The sequence below is a fragment of the Heliangelus exortis genome, chromosome 17 (assembly GCF_036169615.1).
Source record: "Heliangelus exortis chromosome 17, bHelExo1.hap1, whole genome shotgun sequence".
NCBI classification, from domain to species: domain Eukaryota; kingdom Metazoa; phylum Chordata; class Aves; order Apodiformes; family Trochilidae; genus Heliangelus; species Heliangelus exortis.
In genome coordinates this window covers 5683615-5699239 of record NC_092438.1, presented here as the reverse complement: position 1 = coordinate 5699239, position 15625 = coordinate 5683615, and the positions used below count along the sequence as shown (strand labels likewise).

At 37.9% G+C, this 15625-nt stretch overlaps 1 long non-coding RNA gene across 1 annotated transcript; it reads right to left on the bottom strand.

Moving 5' to 3' along the window:
* Positions 1–11747: 11747 nt before the first annotated feature.
* Positions 11748–14242, bottom strand: LOC139804112 (uncharacterized). Its single transcript, XR_011729273.1, has 2 exons — positions 14155–14242; positions 11748–12822 (listed from the first exon to the last, which is right to left on the bottom strand). It is a non-coding gene; the product is annotated as an uncharacterized lncRNA (long non-coding RNA).
* Between the last annotated feature and the right edge of the window lie 1383 nt (positions 14243–15625).

The following is a 15625-nucleotide window of genomic DNA, read 5'->3' as shown; positions in this document are numbered from 1 at the left end:
TCAGCTTTAAGAAATTGCTTCTTCAGAATTGGGACTACTATTTACCACTATAGATATTTGCCAAAAATTAAGTTAATTTTTGCAAAGCTTCTTATGATGTGGAAAGCAGGGCCAGGAAAAGCTGGCTCAGTGTCAGCAAATCATGCACAGCCTTTGGTTGTATGCAGCACAGTGGTGCTGAGCTGATGACTACTTTGCAGATTGACTGCACTTATATGTTTTGAAAGAGGCACATGCAATCCCAAATGAATTTGAACCTCAAGCCAAAGTTCACAGCAGTGTCTGCAGCTTTGCAAATGAGCAGTGCTAAAATTCAAGAAACAGTGAATGTTTGTAGACATGTTTAAACTGTGGAAAAAACATAGCAGCAATTTTTATTTACTTGCATTTTATAAAACTGACCTCTTTATCCCAGGGCTACGACTTGCATGTCCTCTGCTCTCTCTCAGTTAAACATTGCCAGCCATGTGAGACAGTGGCTCAGTTCTGGGGTAATTACTGTGAGCACCATGAGACTGCAAGCGTTCCACAACTGTTATAAAACTCTTAATGGTAAATCAGTGCAACGATAAAGACTCTGTAAAAAGCCATATAATAAGCACAGCTTTCAATTATTTACCATACTAGTAAAAAAATCTTTTAAAACATCACTGAGACCAGCTACAAAATTTTGTGGTACTAATTTAATGCTGTGATAAAATCTGTAACGCGTATTTTGGGTTGTAGAGAGAGAATTTCCTACGGTCAAATTTTGTGCAGGATATTTTTTTCTCTTCTGCTGCTCTTGGACCTGCAAATCCTGTATGGAACTATGAGAATCGGGGCTTCAGCACAATGTTAACATTTATACATTTTATGTGGCAAGGACAATACAGTAGATACCGTGTCACCAAATACGGAGTTACGCTTTTGATATAAAAAGAAACTTGCTGTATTTTAAGTAGAAAAATATCTTGAAAGCTAGAGATAGCTTTTGGATTTGATTATATGTATTTATACTAGAGACACGTGGTTGCTGTGCAGGTGAGGCAAACCTCTTTGTCCACTGACTTGGTAACAACATCAGGCTTTTATCCAACAACTCAGTTAACATCATAGTGTCTACACATCATCTTGTCCTGTCATCCAGACCCCATAAAGACTTTCTGAAAAAGTTGGTACTAGGTTGTATCTCTTAAACTCCTGGTTTCAGAATCTCTTTCTATCAGTGACCCCTCAGCTAGAATCTGGGCATCATGGTCTCCTGCGTTTCCCTTGAGATGGAGACCTGTGGGTTTGAGGGAGCTACAAGGTACTCAAAGCTTGGAGATATCTTGTTGTGCTGCTTTTGTCATGGACAAAGGTGGGGAGGACCCAGCAGCTCATATGCCAGCTCTGATCACAGACTCGGACTGTGGTGGCTTTCCTACCTGCTGGGATTTGTTAGAGCCTACTGCATGTAGAATTTTGTAGTTGTTTTATAATCATGAAAAAAAAATGAAAAAAAAATCTGTTCTGAAATGTTTAGTATAGTGTCCAAGGATTTATGTCCTAAGCATTTCACAGGTCAATGTAGTGGAATTCTATCTTTCACGTTACAAATTAGTACACAGCAAGATGATACAGGATTTCCTCATTTGCATCCAGTTGGTCTGCAACTTGGATGGTATCTCATAATATATAGTAACAATACAGCTCTGGAAACAACTCATGCTAGCTGTGGTTCTGCCTTAAGATGCCATGTAATTTAAAGGATAATTAGGGCTAAAATTTCCATGGAAGATAGATGTTGCAATAATGTCACCTTGTACTTGTAGAGCAGCTTTCATCTTAGAGACTTCCAGCTAGCTTTGAGAACTATGCTCACAGATAAATGTGGCCACTGTTCTGCTGGGAACAGGCAGTCAGCTCCACAACTCTCTCTGCTTTCTGTAAATGGAAGATTTCATAATGCTGCTAAGAGGACCAATCTTAATTTTCTCATGTAGATATTTTGTTTAATGAATTGTGATATATATTTAGAGCAGACGTATTTATTAATGTTAATGTTAAGACATCTACTTATTTTCTGCTACCTAATTAAAAAATCAAGTAGCTAATGAGTGACAGGATAGCCCATTGACGTCCGCTGAATCTTGTGCTCTGAGTCAGCTGAAAAATTATTTGTGTCAGTTAATATTCTCTCAGATTCCCTTTGTAACTGAGGAAGAATTAGGCAGATATAGGGTGCTAGTAATTTCTTTAACTAGGCATTTCACACAGACCAGAAAATGTTGGGAATGTGCCAGTTTCATTCAATTGGCCATACCAAGAGTGAGCAGGCAATTGGGTGGGAAAGGCTAAAGTGAATCCCACTGGTAGAATCCTAATAGCTACTTCAAGCTGTCAATATAGAGAGTGGTAAGTTTTGAAAACTAATGTATTACTGGGAGAGCAATTCCTAGGAACTTTCAGTAAGGTGATCTTCACTCGTGAGTAGTTCTGCAAGAGGAAAAGTTTCCTTACCATCTTATTTATTTGTCCTTTGTACAGCTGAGCTTCTTGGCATGGTTTGATTGGTTTCAAACCCATGTTTCACATAGCTCAGGATTGGAGGCAGAAACATTTCATGGCACAGACTTACAGTCAGTCATTGAGAATAGGAACAGATACTCAAGAATTACAGTCTGCTTGAGGTTCTGGGGACAGAGAGCCTCTCTGATTCTCATATCTGACAGTGACTGTGACTTGGCTATGTCTGTACTATGCTCAGATAGATACATGTATATACATATAGATATTTCTATTTCTATATGCTATATATTGTATAGATAGATAGATATTTATACTTGGCTGTATTTCCTATACCACATTCATTCTTAGATGTCAAAGTCAGCCTTTTGGGACACACACAAATATAATTTTCTTCTCACCCAGCTCCCATACAGAAAATGAGAGAACCTACTAGTTGCACTTTACCATATTGTTGTGTTTCCTGAATGGCAGAAAACATATAGGCAAATCAGATGGATTTGGAGTTTTAGCTGGGGTCTGAACACTGCACACAGAGGCAAGATTTTATTGCTGGCTGTATTTGACATATAGATCTGGCTGTCTTCCACAGCTGCTGCTCCTCACATCATGCCAGTTTATTGGAATTATTCCCATTCAAACCTGTTCTGAGTGACTGAGGAGATGGACTGCAAAGTAGATTTTTATTTCAAACATTCGAAGTGTTTATCCCTGGTCACATTTCAGAGCAGACAAGAGTATAATGGAATTTCAGAGAGTGATACCAATAAAACAGTCAGCAGGGCAGTAGATGAAAGCAAAGCTTTAGGTTGTTTATGACTCTTTGGGCTGTTGTTTTCCCTTTTACTAGTGATCACTTTTGAAGAAAGATCTAATAGGACTTAAAGGAGGCCTCTTCCTTTTAAGGGTTGCAAACACATCTGAATGTATCTAGTGTTACCCATATATAGACATTCAACTTCCCCCCTTTTTCATGTACCTTGTTTGTAGCTTTTCAGTCACATTACACACTAATATGTCCACACAAAGCTGGACAGCAGGTGCTTATGTAGCCTCAGTCCCTGAGAAAAGCTCTTTTCAGTGCTTATAGCAGCAACAGGAGGGTGATGGCTGCGTGCAGCCTCATGGAGGACGCTGCACTGCAGAGAATACCCAGGACTGGACATTTTTCTGGAGACCACATTGCTTTTCTGGCTGACCATCTTTTTTTTTTTTTTTGCCAAGAATGGTTGGACTAGGTGATCCCTGGGGTTCCTTCCAAGCTGCTACTCTCTGATTCTGTGAAGTTTTCCCTTATGTTTGTTTTTATTTTTCCCCGAGATAACTTTTACTCATAGAGCTGATTTATGCTACGAGTTATAAACGCTGCAAATAAATCTTTGCATGAGAACCTTTCTCAACATCCTTCATGCAAAAAACAAATAAATTACTGCACAGATGATAGTTCATATAATGAAGAATAGGTGCATGAGTCTTTATACACAGAATAAATATCAGCCTTAGCTTTCAGTTCTTCTTCTTCAGCTCTTTGACATCACTTGTCAAGAGCTTAGAGAATCTGTTTTATTATTCAATAAATGCCATTGAACTAGGCCTTTGCTTGACTACTATGTATTTCTATAAGCTAGAGAAAACATCTCTCAGAGAGGGAACAAGATTCTAGGAAAGCAGCTACCCAACAGGAGATAAAGGCTGCCTCTGAGTCCCACCATGGAAATCTGAAGAGTTTTCTATGTTGGAAATTCTGTGGTACAACTGTTACTTACAATAAATTGTAGGAACCTCCTCATTTGTTCTTCACGAACAAGAACTGGTTTGTTTTTGGCTATCAGTGAGTCCTAGTTCAGGAACTGACTTCCTTAATTTATTAATCATGAAGGATGCAAGATACCATAGGAGATGAAATGGCTGGAATGAATCCTCCCCCCTTCCCCACCAGCAGAAATGTGTGGGATAACATATTGCAGAAAGAACACAAAGACACATTCCAGAAACAACAGATACTCAGTCTTAGAGTCCCACTGGCTTGTATATTTAAAAGTGCTCAATTAACTGAGTTTCCTGGGTAAATAAATGCTGCAGAGGGCAACAACAATATTATATACACACCTTGTCTCTCTTTAGTTTCTCTGTTACCTAAACAGTGGTTTAGATAATGTAGCTATTACAGGTAACAAAGACTTGAGTTTTATAATAAGAACGCTTTGTTATACAGCAGGGAACCACAGCAAATCTGTCTTCCAAAAAAGGCCTCTGAAGGTGAAAATACAATGTAGTTGTTTTCACTTTTCATCTTTAACCTTGTCAGAAGCTTTTGGCTTTGGAATCTTCTGAAGCACCGTGGGACTGTCCTCATTAGTTCGAGCTCTTATATTTGAAGAATACTGGGGATGAATGAAAAAGGAAAATGAACACAAAAGAACCTAGAAGGGATTATAAACAGATCACCGGCCAATTCCATTTCCAGAAGAGCACCTCTAATAACGTGTCTAAACTGGAAGCTGAATAGGTTGATTAATGAATGTAGAACCATTTCTTACTAAATTTGTGTCTAGAGAAGCATTTATTTTATAGCACTCTAGGCTTAATTCTTACTTATATAAAGCCAATTTAGGACACTTTGGTCCTACTGCAGGTCATTTACATCCAATTTAAATCATTAGACTAGGCAAAATATAAGAGAAAAGTCTTTCAATAGTGAAAAAAAGGAACTGTATTTCAAATTATAAAGTAATTGTATTTCTGATGTTGCCTCTATGTCAAAATGAAATTGTGTGTGTGTTCCAGTAACTGAGCTATGATTTGAAGGATGTTGATAGAGAAAGCAAAGGGTTAGGAAGCTTTGCTCCTCCTTTCAGAAGGGAATGGTTGGGAATGATCTCCATTTCTGTGCTTTGCCTGTCCCTGTTCATACCTTGTCTTGAGCTTTATTTAGATGATATTGTGGTTCAGAATACAAGCTGGAATACAAGCTTTGTACTGGGTGGCCTGGCAAACACAGTGTAGAGGAATTCTTCCAAAAGAAATTGTATGAATCAGATGAGGACAACCTCCATTCAAGGCTGGGAATCTCTCCAGCTCTTAAGTCTTCAGTGCTGCTTTGAGTGAAAAGAACAGGAGGAAACAAGTGAGAAGGAAGGCAAACATGTGGTTAAATATATATGTATATATATATGGACAAAGGAATACTTGCAACACTATTGATTGTAGCCGAGAAGGAGAGAGGTTAATATTCCCTTAGCTCTTTCTGTGTAGACTCACAGTAGCTGAAATAAGCCTTTTTCAGGCAGCTGAAGGATAAAGGATGGGTACTGAAGCTCCAGTGCTATTTCTCACTGTGAATCTGGAAGCATTTTAAGCATACAGTTCTAATTTTGACTAGGCTTCTTGTGGAACTTGGTTATTCCTGTCTATGTGTATTCCTAAGAAGTCAAATACAAACAATCCAACTAAATACAGCTATGTCCTCCACTGTAAATCATGCAAATCAGCACATGGCAGCTGCTACAATGTGGCCAGAAGATACAGCCTTTCACTTGCTCTTACTAGGATTATATACCACTGGCTTTCACCCTTCAAATTCTCTTGAAGGTCAAAGATAAGAGATCTGAGCACATGTGAAATCTGAGATTCTGTTGGTAGTAATGTTAAACATATTCTGAATTAGGACATGTACTAACTATTTTTAGCTGTAATCTTGACTGAGTGGCAGAGTTAATGCACTGGTTAGAATTTGAATAATACATGAGACTTGTGCTATGAGAACAATAACTTAGCTATAATCTGATGCATGAAGTAATGAATGGTAATTTTCTCTTGAGATGCAGTAAGTCACCATGGGCCTTTGTACACTGGGGTAAATGGTTTGGCAAGCACATGGTGTTCATAATGGACTCAGCCTCTTGTTGAAATCACAAGAGTAATGGCAGGGCCACACTTGTGTCAGTGCCTTGCAGAAGATTTGCAGCTGGAAAGAAGAACGAAGCATCCACCAGTAAATAAAACACGTTTACTTGAGAAAGTATTTGAGAACAGTTGTTTCTGGACTTTATGGAAAAGTAGTCACTTAGACACAAACTATAGTATTTGAAACAGATTCAGGTTTTACTAAAAATTCTTTGCATAAGTTTTGTTTGTTCTCCCTGGCAATTGACCTTTCCCTCAGCATAAGTAATGTCTTGCCCTGATTAATTTCCTATGGGTTGTCTGACAAAAAAAAACTTAACCCAAAATATAGTTTTACAATGTTGTATCTGCAAGATAGGTTTTGAAAGGAGAACAGAGACAAATATCACCTGTTTAACTGGATAAACTGTAGTCTGGGGGTAAGGTGCACCCCAGATCCTCAGTCTGCTCATTTGCTGTGCTGACTTCGTTTGTAGAATGTGAATGAGGTCTGTGTACCTCAAGTGTCCTCTGACCTTCCAGTGCTCCAACACTTCTTGCATTTGGTGAAGGAACTAACAGAATTTTGAGAGTGATATATACATATAGAATAATAGACAGTAATACAGAAATCCTTCAGCTCTCAATATCTAGGTGATAGTTGCTTATTCTCTAAACCAGAATTTCAAAGAAATTCAGCATGTGTGATGGGTTTACTTTAAAGTGGTTTCAGAACTCTTATCTCAAATTCTTCATTTCTGCCCAATTCCCAGTACATTCAGAAGTCTTGCTTCCTGTATTCCATGCTTCAGGCATCAGAGTGCAAGGCCCCATTGGAAAGCTTGGTCAGCTCTGAATTGTCACAAAGACAGAGAGAAAGGAGACCCTGAAGATTTGTAGAGAAATAAAGCTGTGCAGTTAGGTCAATACATGCAGTTGTTTCTAAAATCCTCCTGAGGTGTGAGCACTGAGCTCAGCTTTTTTCATGGCTCATTTAATGTTGCTGTGATTGAGTAAAGGTGAACTGAAAAAATCCTTTGCTGGATGTGGAGAAAACAAGATACCACTCCACTTGTCTTAATTTTCATGTAAGAGAGGAAGTCTAGATTTCTCCTGAATTGTAAAAAAATAAGTTAAGTGCAACTGAAGTGTTCAGTTCAATCAGGCCCATTGCTCTTGTCACTATACAGCTGGCTGACTTTATACTTTCCACCTCTTCTTTATGGAGGATTGTAAAATAGATTTATTTTATTATTTGCACTTTGTTACTCTCAAACTAGTTGTAAGATTCTATAAATCTGACTATTAGATCTGAGTTTCACTGAAATACAACTTCAGAATCTTTTAGTCAAGTTAAATAGGAAAATTGTGTTTTAATAACATGATATTTTGGTCATCCCATTAAAACTCTGTTTTGTTTTTGCTCTTTCATGGAACAGTGCAAAAGAGGGAGAGTTCAAAATTTGTGGTAGAACTTGGTCACATCAGAAATTAGAAGTTAATTGCTTTTCATCATCCTCTTAGTGCACATTCCTTTGCCAGTGGCAAACGTATGGTGTCATACTTGAAAAAGAATTGTCAATATTAAATTTGATACTTCTGCAATTTGAAATTTTAGGGAAAGTTACTACTAATAAATAAATTATTTTCTATGAATTATTCATTTAGCTCTAGAGATAAGGATTGTGTTCCCTGCGTGCTGGAAAGAGCCCCAGGGAGTGGGGGGAGGCCCACAGAAGCCAGAAAACATGAAGAGATGTCCTTGGCAAAGCCAATATCTGTCCAAAGCTCAAATTGGGAATGAGACATGGAAACAACAGAAAGCTCTTTGCTGATTTGGTCTGCCTTCAGTGAAAGTTTCAAAGCTCTAGTTATCTTGGCTTTTGTTCCTTTGAAGTTCCCTTTAGGGCTTTTTTTTTTTTTTTTTTTTTTTAATTATTATTTTAAGTGCCAGAGCTCAAGAACTGTTCCTCTGGCCTTTGTTATTTCAGTTTCCAGAATTTTTTTTTTTTTAATTTTTGACAACTATACTATATTAATCTCACAGAAACTGAATAATATAGGCCTGCAGGCTTCAAGACTCAATTGTCCTATGTACAGAGCAGCACAGATCCTATGCTCACTGGAAGCACAGTATGAAAGAACAATAAATAACCAAAGGAAACAGTTTATGGCCTAACTTAATGATAAATAACATAGAGCATGTCTGTAACCATAGCTCAGTGTGGGCTAAGGCACAATTCATGTTGATACAGCTCCATAACAAACTTTAAACAGCTCTACTTTGTGTCAGATAAACAGATTTTAAAATAAACTCTATTTTAAGCAGAGATTTCCACTCCTGTGCTGATGTGGTCCAGGATGAGTGCTGTGAAGTCCTTCCCTGTATTGCTGGGGCAGAGCAATATCTGGTTAAGAGTTTTGCAGTGCTGGTGCAACCACATCTACACCAGCACTACATCACCTCTGTTCCTTTATGCTACAAGACAGCAGTGATGGAGAACAGACCATTTCTAATGACTCCACAGTGATAACATTTTGTTTGACCATGCAAAGGTACTTAAGTATAATTTATCCCTAGTGCAACCATATGTATTCAATGGAGTTACACAGAGGAGAAGCTGGTGTGCAGTATATATAATGGAAGCAATTAGCACTGAAGCCCAACTGTTTATAGCAGACTTCACTGTGCCTCATTTTTAATTATTTTACAGTTTATGCACCAGTTTAATTATATAGTAGAGATTAAGCTGTATAAAAGTGACATTGTTATGATACAGTCACTTGAGATTCTGGCTTTTATGTCTTACAGGTCAAAAAAACATCTTCAGAGAGCTCCTGTTGCCATTAGAGCTGATAATGTTTGGCGTCCTCTAGGAGCTTCATTTTGGCTTCTTATAGGATCTTTCCAGTATTTGTTGTCATCAGAAACATGATAAAAACCTGATGATAAAGTAAAAATATAACAACATAATCACAAAACCTGACATAACATGTTCATTGAATCTATCCCTCTGCTTCTATATGTTTTAAGCAAACAAACTGATATGTTCCCCCCTGTATCTCTATTTGCATACTGCAACCTAAACACAACCTTTTAGGATTTTCATTAGCCCCAACTACTTATTGCATCCAGCTGCTCCATGCACTGGAAGAGCATGGAAATCTAGATCAAGATAAGGAGTTGAGAGAGCTTCAAGGGTGAAACCTTTAAGAAAAAAAGGTATTTTTCTAGTAAAGCATTTTGACTGGAAAAGACACCTTAGCTTTATTATGTCTATGTAATTGGATCCTAGAAAGGGTAAGGAAGAACTGAAGAAATTTTTGTCTCTTTGTGATGTATAGTTCACTGTGGGACTATCTCAGTGGTCAGTGTGTCTTCCTTATGAGAGGGATCTTGAATATCTAAGATACAGTTAATAGGTAATAAGCTAGATTTAATTAGTGTCCTACTTGAGTGAGGAGTATGACTGAACAGATTTAGAGAAGTTGAGTTTTTATCATCAGTTTCCTAGACTGGCATGAAACAAGATTTCTTCTGGGACTGAGTAAATTAACAATGTGCTATCACAGCTTATGGACTTGATCCGATTTGATGTAGTTGAGCTTTCTGTAGACCATTCTATCTGAAATTCTGATTTAACCAATGTTCTTACTGGCAATTTCTTCTTCTCCTATCCAAAGCAAGAAAGAATCCACTATTTTGTGCCTGAAGACCTGTGTCTATCTGCCTTCATGCTGAATCTCATGCCCTGTTGGAATGGACAAGAGCAAAATGCTCCTGACCCCACTGAAGGGACCTTTTGCAGGTTCCACTGGGCTGGGAGCAGTGAAGTGGCTGAGCAGCATGACACTTGCATGAACACACGAAAGGTATCAGCCAGCATGGCTCCCCCTGTGCAGTGCTGCTCATTCCTCGAGTGTGTCCTGAACAAGTCATCCTCTCCTTGGGAGTCAAGAAGCTGGCTGGGTAGTCATGGCCAGGAGAGACTTCTTTCTCTTCTGGAAACAGAGACAGCTTCTCTGGCGCTGTGTGTCAGGGACTCAAGCTTGTGGAAGATGAAGGGAATAAAGCTCCCCAGCTTTACTTGCTTTTGTTTTTTCCATTGGAACAATGAATTAAGTCTATAAAGTGCAATTAAGAAAAGCTTGTCCCCTGCATCCAAACAGTAGTACCCGTCCCTCTTGTGAATGAAAACATGGAGATTTCCAAGAGGGTTCCAACCGTTTAAGTCACTTATCCTATTTCTCTACATGGGAGAGAACTTCTTATCTTTTTGCCTTTGCCTGTTCCATTACCAGTGAGGTTTATTTATCAAAACTATGACAAATATCTATTAAACAACACATCATGTTAAGTCTCAGCTGGTGTGTTTTCCTCTGTCAAACTTAATGATAGTCCAAGAGACAATGCAACACCATATAAGTGACAAAAATTGACAGGACATGTCACAGCAAAATGAATCAGCCTAGAATAGCCAGAAGGCTGTTCCCTGATAAAAGAAGTGATCCCACCCATCCCTTAGTTCCTCTCTCATCTTCTCTCCTACAAAGATGAGTTCAGAGTCTTCAGCCTGACTTGCAACGTCTGAAAAATTAAATTGTTTTCTTTTCCTGTTTGCCTATCAAATCAGAAGTCCTGTATATAATTTACTAAATGTCCTTTTTTTTGTATAGTATGGTTATACAGGGTAGTTCCTGGTGCCTTGTTTGCATCTGGCCTTCTTTCTAATGCCTTCTCATTCCTGTCTAGCTTGTAGCTCCCTATACCAAACGAGACTCTGCAGTCAGACATCACATCTGCTGTTCCTTGTTGCAATAAAACCAAAAGGAAACATAATTAAATCCAGATAATGCATCACCAGCCTCATGCAGCCATTGAGCCTCGCTACATCTAAACACTGCTGCTGTGCAGAATTTACAGGTTTGTCTTTGGTAAGACAGGGTTCTCTTCTGAATAACTGATTGAGGTGATACAGGGGAAAGTACAGCTAATGTATTTGCCTTACAATTACTGAACTGAAACTGATGCTGATTTTTTTTTTTAATGTATTTTTTTACTTCGGAAATGATTGTCAGATATTGTCAGGTAAATTCTTTAAAGTTATAAGATGGAAATCTGCAAAAATGCATGTAAGAAAAGGTACTTGTAAATAACAGTAGATAACAGACCTGTTTTGATCTGGACACTTCAAAAAGAAATGGAGCCACCTGGAGTAGGCTGAGTGAAGCCAAGGAGTGTGTGCCTGAGCATAAGTCAGAAGCACAGCCCCAAGGAGTGCTTAGAGAACAGCAGTGCAGTTGGTCATTTTGACTGCTGGAGCCTGGAAGTCAATGTAAGAGAAATAAGAAACAAATAAGAAAAAATGAGCTTGGGCTTCAGATTTGCTTGATTTATTCCAATGCTTCATTTCCCGTGTCCCCAGCTAGACCATAATTGCTGCAAAGATTTTTCTCTTCAGGTAGTTTCTCCTCTCCTGAAGGAATATACACATTTTTAAGGAGGGAAAATTTCTTGTCCCACAGTGCTCCCAGTATGTCCCTTAGAACTCCTCTTTCCTTTCTAATCTTCTGGTCATTCTCCCTGAAAGCTATAGATTCTTCCCAGAGAATAAGTTTGCTGCTCGAGATGGACAGCTCTTCCTCCCAGAAGATCTTGTCCTTCATCCAGCAAGCCACAGAGTTGTTCTCAAAACCCTTGTTCTTTTCCAGCAGAGATTTATTCTTTCTCTGCAGGATTTTGTTCTTCTCATACATGGCTTTATTCTTTTCATGGATATCTTGATTTTGTTTGAGGAAAACTCTGGCTGCTTCCTGACCAGCCTTATTTTTTTCTTCAAGAATTTTAATCTTCTCCTTAGCAGCCATAATTGTCTTACAGAATTCTGTAATCTTTTCCTCAATGTTATCAATTTTTTCCTCAAAACCTTTTTTTTTTGTTTGGAAGTCCCTAGTCTTCCATAGGAGGCTGTTGGTCTCTTCTAAAAAATTCTTGATCTCTTCCATGCAAGCTTTGTTACTGTCCTGGAAGATCTTTATTTCTTTTCTTAAAGCTTTGGCTTTGGTCTCCTGAAATCCTTTGATCTCTTCATGGAAATTCTTATTTGTTTTGCAGAAGGCTTTAATTTCTTTCTCGAAGTCTCTTTTCTCTTTCAAAATCCTGCAAAGCTGCTTTTCCTGGAAGCTGGACATTTTGCTGGACATTTTATTCTCTGTCTTTGGATAGTAGAAGGCAGGTATTTCTCTGCATTGCTTTATTTGCTCCATTCTTTCATTGGGTTTTTACTTTCTTCCACTTGGCTTATACCTGACACTATAGAAACTGGATACTTGGATCTGACAGGGTGAACCAACAAACTCAGTGCAGTACAAATGCAGTTATGTAGGGTGCTGGCTGCTCCTCCCAGTGAAACAGGGAAGGTGTTTGTTCAGACACTGTTAGGATCCCTAAAACAAACCCAAAATGTACAAAACCATGTGGCTTTAGCTATAAATCCCGTGAACTACAATTAAGCTACATTAAGAAATTCTCAGCTAAAACTTATCAGGTCATTCCATAAATGAAGTATGAGTCAGGTCATTAAAAATTAATGGTAAAAGATTTTTCCAAAGTGACAAATTATTTAGGTACCTCCATTTTCAGAATCGAATGTGACGTACTAAAAAGAAGTTTGTCTTACAGAGTGGTACTCAGAGTCACCAGTCACAATCATTTTGGGATTGTTGTATAATCACAAATTTTTGCCAGGTAGCTTACAGCTGTGCTGCTGTTTGCATCAGCAAATTCATTCAGCAGTTACTGGTCAGTGTGTGCCTTAGTTTTAAAGGAAATTGTAAGTAACACAAATACTTGTCTTCTACATCTGTACTTCTGGTTGAATAGTGTCATGTGTGTAATACAAAGTGGAGAACAGACTATGTCTCAGGAATTATGTCCTGTGAAAATATATGAATTCTTTGCATGGGTGTTTAAATAGGCTTTGTAATTTCTGATTATTCTTTTGGGAAATTAATTTTTTTTTTCTTTTCTGCTTGAAACTTCATTTTGTAAGACTTAAGAATGAATGATTCCATGAAATGCACTGAACTCTTGCAGCCAATGACTTTTTTTCACTCCATAGACTAGTTTGTTAGCATATATGAATGCAGGTGTTTTTTGGATATACAAGGCAAGTTTTGTTTGCTATGATAGCATGGTAAATGTAATAGTAATACAAAGGTACAATCCCATGAAATTTACACTTCAGCTACTTTGTTTTGTACTGTGTTGTTTGGAAAATGGATTGCACAGATCCCTAAGTTTTACATTGCTTTCAAGAGATAAGAAAAACATCATAATTTAAAATAATGTATGACAGTGGCTGTGAGGAAAATCTGGCTTTGCTATTGAGACATGAACAGCTCCCATACATCTGTGAAGTCACCTTCTGGGAAAAGAGGGTGAGCACCAGGCAGACCCAGTACTGAACTCTGTTTGGCCCATTTAGATCTAGATATTGCAACTGTCTTTGAGAGTACATTTTCCTAAGAACGTGCCATGAGACCTTTCTCCAAAAGACCTTGTCCAGAATGGATGAAGTGGTTAGCAGGTTCCTTTTTGCACTCAGTATCTCTCCCTACCTTGCAATGCTACATGTAATTTTTAAAACATATTAGATACTTTGGAACATTTTTTTGTTTTTTTTTTTTTTTTTTTTTTTTCAGACTGATTTGCTTACTCTTATGAATCAAATCTTCAGTATTATATGATGAGTACATATTTTTTGTATTGTTACTAACCTGCTTCTCTTCTGTCACACTGAAAACTTCTGAACTGGTTTTGTTAACAGAGCTCAGGAACCATAACAGCAGTTCCAGAATGCAGAGTAGCTCTTACTAATCATTCCCAATTGTGAGGTCACTCCATATAGGTTTGACTTCTCATTTGTTGGCCCTCACTGCCACTTGGAACTGGATCCAGCATGTCTTGAAGTAAAAATCATCACACAAAAGCAGTATTTGAACCTAAATACAGAGTTTGGAAGTTGTAGTATTTATTTATTGTATTTTCCACTTCAGAAAATCAAAGGTAGACTCTTAAACTAGTTCAATATTAACCACAACGTGAGGGGTGAATTTCAGCATAATAAAACCTGAAAAATTGTATATGATGATCTTGGAGAATCTTCTTAGTATTTAATCCTACTTTGATGCCTCTCTCAAGATACCATATCACTATTTCTAGTGTAAATCTGATTTTGAAGTTGGTCCTGCTCTAAACATCAGGCTGGGGCAGATGACCTCCAAAGTCCCCAACCAAAATTATTTAATGATTCTAATGTTGGTTTTAATATATTCTACATGTTTCTGCAAAATATTTTTGTGCTTATCAAAGATATGATGATCCTAAAAATGCTGCTGCTTTGGCAGCTGATTAGCACAGAGGACTCAGAGCATCTTTTGGATTAAGTCATTAAGCTTGACATCTGCATCACCTCAGGCTAACATGAAAGAACAAACACTAAAAAAGCAATTGTTTACTTTCTCACTGAAAGCAGAATGTCATGGAATTATCCCAGAGAGAGACACAGCATATGCATGAAGAAAAAGGGCTGTTGTATATCTGTGATGATTACTCTGGAAACTTCAGTGTTGGTCCTTTATTATCTGAGGTCATTTTGGGTACAAGGAAGGGAGAATTAGACAGCTGTATTTCTTTCTTAGAAGATTAAATATGATTTCAAGGGAATATGCAATGCTGTTACATGACGTTTTGAGCATCCCTCTGCAGTCAGCTCAGCTTTACCATAGAGCTGTCTGCAGGACATTTATATTTATTAGATTGCCTTGACTTTTTCTCCTCTGCTCTATCCCTCCTAAAACAATTTGTTCTGCTGACATTCCCTCATTATGACATAGTGGGAAAGTGGACTCATATACCTGATTTCTCTAACTTCCTTGAAAAAGAAGTAAATATGTAGTATAAATGAGTATTTTGATCACTTGTAGAGAATGTAAGTAAATTAAAATTAAATCCACGTCCAACAAATAAATAAACCTCCTGAGATTCCTTAGACATTTCTTTTGTGCAAACTATCTGTAAAAAACCTGAAAAAAATGTTCCTTGATTTGAATAAAGTTTGTACACACTGTGATCTGGAGCTGGGCATATAAACGATTTTGAAATTGGTGGTAGAAACAGAAAAGAAAGCAAACCAGCCCAGACCTTTGAGAGGTTCTGGCTGGAAAAAACTAGAAAATAGCTATCCTC